Source organism: Hemibagrus wyckioides, unplaced genomic scaffold (genome assembly GCF_019097595.1).
Source record: "Hemibagrus wyckioides isolate EC202008001 unplaced genomic scaffold, SWU_Hwy_1.0 Contig2, whole genome shotgun sequence".
NCBI classification, from domain to species: Eukaryota; Metazoa; Chordata; class Actinopteri; order Siluriformes; family Bagridae; genus Hemibagrus; species Hemibagrus wyckioides.
Window position 1 is genome coordinate 134846 of NW_026690780.1, and position 8987 is coordinate 143832.

At 36.6% G+C, this 8987-nt stretch overlaps 1 non-coding gene across 1 annotated transcript; it reads right to left on the bottom strand.

Moving 5' to 3' along the window:
• Window positions 1-7788: 7788 nt before the first annotated feature.
• trnap-agg (transfer RNA proline (anticodon AGG)) lies at window positions 7789-7860 on the bottom strand. The gene has a single exon. It is a non-coding gene; the product is annotated as a tRNA-Pro (tRNA).
• Between the last annotated feature and the right edge of the window lie 1127 nt (window positions 7861-8987).

Here is an 8987-nt window from a genome sequence, read left to right on the forward strand (position 1 = left end):
TCACTGTGGGCCTCAGAGCACAGTAGTATAGAGCAGAGTCTGATACAGCAGCAGAGGAGATGATCAGATCCACTTTCTTACTCGTTTTATCTGGTTTTATGGACAATCGTGGATGAGGTGGTTGAGCCTCAGTGACATAACTACCACTTTTATCAGTTAGCAGCAGAAACTCAGGTCTTGATCCAGGTTTTTGTCGATACCAGTGGAGACTGTTAACTGATCCAGTATATGTGCAGGACAGTGAGATGTTGCTGCCTTCCATTGAAAATACATTGGTTTGATCTGGTTTAATGTTATTGTCAGCAGCCTCTGCTATAAAAACAACAACAATATTGTGATATTTTAATCATAAATGACACATTTCACATGGAAAATTGTATATTCTTAATTAGTAAAAATAATATTTTGTGTGCAGTGTATATGACTTACCAACATCAGCAAGAGTGAAAAACACCACGAAGAGGAACAACATTGTTTTCCTGAGTGTTTAGTTCAAACCTCTAGCTTTAGAAATGAATGTCAGTGTTACTATTTGATGTACATCTCCACCTCTAGCTCCACCTACTTGTATTTATGCATATTCATGACTACTTTTCTATACTCAACATTTTGACATTATGAGTTTGGATCTCTCTCTCTCTCTCTCTCTCTCTCTCTCTCTCTCTCTCTCCCTCTCTCTCTCTCTCTAATAAAATAAGAATATTTTGTTGTGATGTCTTCATAACCACCATATATTTCTCTTTTTGTGTTTTTTTCCCACAATGATGTTGAAAGCAGTCATAAAACTCAACTCTACTGAACTGGTCATAAAGAAAGTCCTATATCCTGTCCTATCAGGGGAGTAAACACAGAATATGACCTTAAATTTACTTAAATACTTGATTATTAATCACAAGATAATATTTGAAACCAAAATACTTTCATGAAATGATTCTATGACAAAACAGTGGAAAAAATCAGTGCACTAATGAATGAGTTCTAGTCAACCTTGAATGAGGAACCTGTTCTAAGCACATAGTAAACAAATACTGACAGCATATCATTTTTAATAATGAAAACAATCAATCTATTCTATAAACATTAAATCATCATTAAATTACTATATATTGTGGTTGAAAAAAATAATATACACACATTGGGGCGTTTGTGTGCTTATTTGTTTGTTGTGATTATAAATAGGACAGTTTGGAGGGTATTTCACTGAGGTAATGAACAAACCAGCCTCTTTTCTGTCTTTGTCTATTTTACTTTGTCATGACCCATTTGATTTTAATATAATTGATAAAGCCATCTGCTTAATAAAGCCACTGTGAAAACATTAGGCATCATCAAAAACACTTTGCAGTTCACAGATTAGTATTGATTCACCCCTAATTATTAACAGTAGTACAGATTTATTATCAAATATAATTAGGATCATCTGTATCTTGGGACCTGAAACAAAAATCTCACTTAGAAGTTTCCTAAACAATCTTGCTTTCTTTTACAGTTTCCACAGATGCAGGGTCTCAGAGGGTAACAGACATATTCCCAAAACCCACAGCAATTAAGTGCTGAAGTTTTCAATCAATGTCAAAAACACACTGGGAAATCAAACAAGGAGACATTCTTATTATTCAAGACTCAAGACCAAAGTAAACCTGCACAGAAACATATGTTGAACACATCAGATCTCAAGCACAATAAACAAAGAAATAACTGTTCATCAAAGAATTAGCATTTATTATCATTATTCCTGTAATAGTATAGCATTTTGTGGTATTTCTAACATGTGAACTTTACACTGTCATTTACTAAGCTAGCTAAAGTCAATTGGCTAAAAGCTGCCACCACTGGCTATGAGAACTGCACTTAGTGCTGTGGAGACTGAGTGAACATGTGGCAGCACAGTGAGAGTCTGGAGTGGAGCAACCATTTCCATTTCAACCACAACTTGTGATTTCAAGTGCTATTTTATAATCTGCCAAATAATGAAGAGTGAAGTATTTAGTTCAGTGTTAAATGAAAAATCAGCATCCTAAATTATTTAAATACATATTGTTATTGAACTTTGTGTTACATTTTTATTACATCAGGGGAATAACAAATTCATTTTTTTGATTAAAGATTAACATTTATTTTTAAAGGATTTCTTCTCTGATTGTTCAACCAATAAGCATTACCAACATATGTAAGAGGATCATTGTTGAAATTCAAAGCAAATCAACATCAGAGTCTGAGAAATAAGAAAGAAAAGTGTATTTCAATGAAACAGGTAAACATCTCCCCCTGCTGAGAAAAACATGCAGCTTGACTTTTTGTACAGTGTGTTTGAGTTTTGTGTCACTGTGGGCTCCATGGTGCAGTAGTACAGTGCAGAGTCTGATACTGCAGCAGGAAAGATCTCCAGATCTACTTTCTTCTCATTTTTACGAACTTTGGTGGATAGTCTTGGGTCATGTTCAGATTTAGTGACACCATCTGTGGATTTATGAATCAGCAGGAGATATTCTGGTTCTGATTGAGGTTTTTGTCGATACCAGTGGAGATTTCTAGCTGAATCATCATATGTGCAGGTCAGTGTGATGTTGCTGCCTTCACTTGAAGATATGATGGTTTGTTCTGGTGTAATGCTGCTGTCAACAGCACCTGCTGTAAAACATTACAACAACATAAACATTTCTACTTTCATTGTGTAAGTTAATTAATCATGTTTAGGTATCAGCTCAAATCTCCAGCATTCATCTAAAGTTTGTGTATAATATAAATGACTTACCAATGTTTTTAACAACTATGAAAATAAAGAAGAGTAACATGACTGTTGTGTCTCTCTTGCAGTAGGTATAAATGGCAGGATCTCTGTGAAACTTTCTAAACTGTATCTTACCACATCTAGCTCCACCCACTTTTACTTAGTAATAATATTTTGTCAGTTCTGGCATTATATATGCTAAATCCATTGTTTAAACAACAAGCAGTGAATGTTCATAATATATTTTATTGCTTGTTTAAGTCTGTTAAGGCTAAATTTTGATAGATTTGGTGATAATATTAAGCAGTTCACTAGAATGAGAATCTCTTTACTAATTGTTTCCATATTGTTTCTGTAGTATAGTAACTGCATTCAATCATATATTCAGATTAATTTTAATTCACTAGTGAACCTTTGCTTACTTGCTACACGTTCTAATTTTTTTTTTTACAGTGAATCATTTTTGGCATACATTTATGCTGGTATTTTTTATTATGTGCACATTTTAGAGGCATACAATACGACAATTCACTGCAGACTTTGGTCCAAGTAAAAGCATGTCTCTTTTGTCCAGTTTGATGAAGGTCCTGCTGTGCTGTTTAGCTGTGAGATGAAGTCATGTGAAGTCACCAGATTACGTCTACAACCCGATAGCAAGCAGTTGGCTAAGTTCTGAATCATCTATATTTTGTTATAATTTGCATAAAATAATACACACACTAGTGAGCTACAGCAGCTAGTTAGTCAAGTAGATAAGTAGCACCTTGACATATCTTCAGCATCCCTGCTTTGATTCTGAGCCACAGATTACTCACTATGTGGAGTTTTGGATGCTCTCTCCATGGCCACAAGACATGCCAATAGCTGATTTATCTAGATTGCCCCTAGGTGTGAATGAGTGTTTTAGCATGGTGTCCTGTAAGAGGCTTCAATCCAAGGACCCACCCTACTCCCAGCATTCCTGGGATAGGCTCACGGTTGGAGCTTTGATTTTCAGAGGTGATTTGGTGAAATACACCATGGGATTTGCACCTCCTTGGACCTCTCAAGAAACAAGCTTCCAAATGAGAACCAAGCAGCCGGCACTCCAAGTTTCCATTAGTTTTGTCCCACTCAGTCTATTCCATGTAACATGTTAACAATATAGGAAGGGCTCATCTGGGATCTCTCACACCCATAGCGAGAATCATAACTCTAGACCAATGAGCCAGATTGCCCTGGACAGGGAAGTTGTGCACTGATGCAATTTCATTGTACCCTGCAAATGTACATCTTCCTGTTCTATGGGCTCATGATAAACTTTTCAGTTGACGACTATTGTAATAATTTCACTAACTCCATTTTGTTGGAAAGGAGACATCAACAAGCAGTGTTCTTGGGGATGTGCCCAAAGAACAGAAAGGAATGAAAGGAAGCCAATATTAAGTGGCAGGAACTTGGTTCATTTCGTGAAAATAGTCAACATTAACTAAATACAAATTAATTTCTTTTCATTAAGTAGCACTGGTTTCAGTAGAAATAAAAATACTTACACAAATAGTGACAATGTGCAAAGCTTCATGTACATGTACAATCTCAGTACTTTTTCCACACCTGTGATATGGTGTATTCCAGTGGCGGACTGTGCATTTCACACCTAGGCCTTCACTGGTGTCCTTCCTGAATTAATCCACCTCTATACCATCATTATGACGCCACGGCAATAGATACTAATCAACCGTTAAATAGCAAAGTATATATTCTCTGATTATCCAATCAAAGGACGGGAAATTGCTGACATAATCGTATGCCTGCTAGATGGACCCAATGACGCCAACTCGAAATCTGATTGGTTAATTTAACAGTTTCATTGCCATTTATTTTAAGCTATGGGCGCCTGCACTATTTATTCTTAAGGCCTTAAGGCAGATTTCTTTCACCCTGGCAACACATGATGTCAGCCACTGGCTGAAATATGATTGGATAAATACTCTTATCATAAATATACACTACTGGAAGCAGCGCAACCAAGAGAAAAGCTATGAAGTTTAGAGAATAGACAACTGTGAATAATTTAATACACATTCATGGAAAAATATATTAAATATATTAAAATGCAAGTCAGTGATTCAGATCACTGCTGTTTAGGCCAGCAGAGAAGGCCTTGCTGACACTGATGACCCACCACTGGTGTATTCCCTCCTTATGCCTAGTGTGTCCATGATTCTGGAGCCTTTATTTAGGAAGATCAGTGAATGAACCCATTGTGGATTTCATGTAATGATACACATGAAAATACATATTGTAATTAGTCATATTAACATGTTTGTGTTACAGCCTGGGAATTATGTTCTGTTGGCAAAATTTCCCATCTTCTGATTAGGTCAGTAAAACATTTTAAAACTTTATCTACTGCCATCTGTACAGAGTGTGTAAGCTCTTCTCTCTGGCAATACAGGTCCATCACAGACATAATTAAACTGAACAAAGTGTGACATTTATTGAATGAGAAACGCAGCATAACCAGTTTTTAGACATCTTTAGGCAGACTGACTGCATTTACTGTCATGGACTGCTGGACATTTCCCTGTCAGGACACCAGAGGGCGGTCTGGCAGGGTTTAATTATGTTCCCATGTGTTTTTGTTAACGTTGTATGCACCCTACCGCCCCACCGCTGCACACCTGTTCCTTACTTTTCAATGACTTTATCAGTACCTACTGCTTCTGATTCAGTATCTTCTGCTCGGCCACTGATACAGTACGCATTGATCAGTATAAGTGTGTAGTATAAATACAATATTGATATTCTTCATCTGTCATGTTGACATGGTGACCTGCAACTGCAAATCTGTAACAGTCTGCCAGTTAGAGCACCTGAACTTATTTTAATGATATTTATGGCTTTTGTCTGCATTTTGATGACATTTGGAAGTCCAAGACAATGGAGGCACCAGACAAGTGCTTTTTTTTAATCAAAATACATAAGTATCATAATCATCAAGCACACTGCATAAAATTTACCTCAGGTTTGATTCCCTGACTCCCCTGTCCTCCACAAAACCTTTAAGAGAACAATGGGGGAAAATGCCATTGGGATATTTTCTGCAAGGTTGACAATGTTACTTTGGGACACCTTTGAAAATATTATTCTCCTTCCCTAGATTATACTACACCTCTTAAATTAGACACTTCTGAATGTTGTGAATCCCCAAACAAGTTGTACAATATTGTGCCTCTTAGAATACATGACAAATCCTAATTTGTGTTTGTACATATACATGAATGAAAATTCATTCGAATTAATCATGGGGAAAAACTGCAGCAAAGTACAATGAATTAAATTTTAAACAGTACACACCAGCAACAAGTGACACAGTGTCTCTTTATTTTATTCTCTTTCTTCAGCTGCATATGTTTCCACAAATGTCTTTTGTGTCTGTGGTTAACTGATAAGTTGCTAAAGGAAGTATCTTTGATATTAAACGTTGAACTTCAAATGAATTATTTCATAGGTTTTTGTACAGTCTCTCAGTGACTCTGTATCACTGTGCTACTACTCTAAGAGCACAGTGATAGAGTGCAGAATCTGAGATCTGCAGATGTTTGATAGTGAGTTCAGTAGAGTCTGGGGATGTTTCTGTATTGAATCGAGAGCCAGAGGGGTTGTGCTGAACTGAACTTGCTGACTTTGCACCTTTATACAGTAAAAACTGTGGTGCGCTGTTAGGATATTGTCTGTACCAGTAAAGCAGAATGCTACCACTGCTTGATTCATATGAACATCTCAGAGTAACACTGTCCGTTTCCTTCCCCACAATGTTGACATCTTTGTCCTTCGGCCAAATTTTATCAGCAGAACTGCCTGTTGTATTGAAAAATGATTAATAAAAATATAATACAAATATCGAAATTAATTAATGAATTAATTAATATTGAATTAATTCTATGAATATTAGTTAATTCCATTAATTAATTGATGAACTGATGAAAATTACCTGTAACTAGAGTGAGAATCAGTGGTATGTATCTCACTATGTACAGTAAGTTGTATAGTTGATCCATTTCTGAACACAGCTCTGTGAGGATTCTGTATAATAGTGCTGTATGTGCTGAACTTTACACGTCTCTAGAAGGACACACCCAGGAAGTGATGCAGTTGTAGTGTAGAGTCATTAATATGGCTGTGTTGTATTTTAAGATTCATCATCTATACCATACTATAAGCCTTTATCTGTTTGTGTGTTTTTTTAATTATTTGTACATTTATAAATAATTATGATAATTTCCTATGATAAAAATCATAGGAAACTGGATCCAATCTCTCATAAGTAAATTTGCTGTGTCTGTTCCCAAAAGGTAATTAAATTCAGTTCACTTCATTTTCATTCATATCACTTTTAACAATAGACACTGTCTCAATGCAGCTTTACCGAAATACAGAAATTCAGAATAGAAATTACAAAGTTGAAAATTAACTTTACCCCTAATGAGCAACTCTGAGGCAACAGCGGCAAGAAAAAACTCTGTGAGACGATATGAGGAAGACTCAAATGTGAACCCATCCTCATCTGGGTGATACCAGAGAGTGTGATTATGAATAAATTACCTTCTAATTTTATATTATCAAACATTAAAAGCAGCAGAGGAGATGATCAGATCCACTTGTTTAGTTTTATCATCAACTTTAGCAGACAGACGTGGTGGCATAGGGATTTACCTTTTACCCTCCTTTCTGAAAAGGTCAATGTTAACTTACCTAATGAAAGCCACAGACACATGAATATAACAGTGAACATGATGAATGGTGTTAGTAAAATGACAATATTCTGAGGTCTTTCTGTACTCTATTATATTAATATTTCAGAGGTTCATGTCTCCACAAAGTGTGACATTCTCCATCCCGCTCCCTGTATTCCAGAGATAGGCTCCAGGTTGGAGCTTTAATTTTCAGAGGTAATTACAGTGGGATTGGAACCTTCTTGGACCTCTGGAGAAACAAACTTCCAAGCGAGAACCAAGCCGGCAGTGCAAGTTTCCATTAGTTTTATCCCAACCACTCTATTCCATTTAAAATCAGGGCTCGTCCGGGATTTGAACCCGGGACCTCTCGCACCCTAAGCGAGAATCATACCCCTAGACCAACGAGCCAGGTCAGCCCTGGTACCTTGATGTGCGCCAATGAAGGTTCACTGTACTCTGTAACTGTATGACCTTGCTCATATGGACTGGGGTCCGAGTAAAAGGAACTCGGTTACACAAAGTCAAGTTAACAATAAAGCGAGGGCTCCTGTGGGATTCAAACCTTTTTGGAATCCAGACGCTAAGTGTGAACCAAGTAAGCAGCTCTTGCCATTGGGCCAAATTATGTCATTTACAGGGTTGTTACTGTAGTCTTAGATTTCGGTTCTTGGTGAACAGGAATGAAACCCGATGTGGTCTTTAGCTGTTGTAGCTCATCTACCTCAAGAATTGATTATGGAGCACTATTTCAGTAGAGCTTATTTATTTCCTGATTGTGTGATGGAAACTGTGTTTTTATTTTCCACAGTTCTTATTCTTAGTTATACATACTTTCAGGTATCCTGTAATTCTCAAAAATATATTAAAGATCCTGCAAAGACACACATGATGAACACATTAAATAGCATGCTCAGTAAAATAAACAAACAAACAAACATAAAATAAAAATAAATCAGATCAGCTGCTTGTCAAAAGAGTTGTACAATATGCACATTTTTATTCCTAGAACAGAATCAAATTCCAGCATGTGATCTTTACACTGTCATTAAGTAAATAAACCATCAAACCTGCCACTATTGTTTATGAGAACTGCACTTAATACTGCAGAGGGAGTGAACATGTGGCTTCTTCAAACACACACCTAACTTTTCTATCTGTATTTGGATTCATTTTGAATGTTTTGTCTATTCAATTCAAATAAAGTATTCATATATGGTTATATACATACATTTCTATTGGATCAATAATCAGAATGCTGATGTTATGCATAGCTTCCAGTCTTTTCTTCTTATTGTGATTCTTTAACACTTTCATGTTTGAGGTCTCTGTAGGTTTTTGGACAGTGAAGTTGACTTTCCTGTCACTGTGGGCTGCAAGGCGCAGTAGTACAGTGCAGAGTCTGATACTGAAGCAGGCGAGATATCCAAATCCACACGCTTCAGACTCTTATGAACTTTAGCAGACAAATGAGGATGAGGAGTATCACCTGTCTGATTCCCTCCCGATTCCGTCAACAGAACGAGGAATTCTGGTGC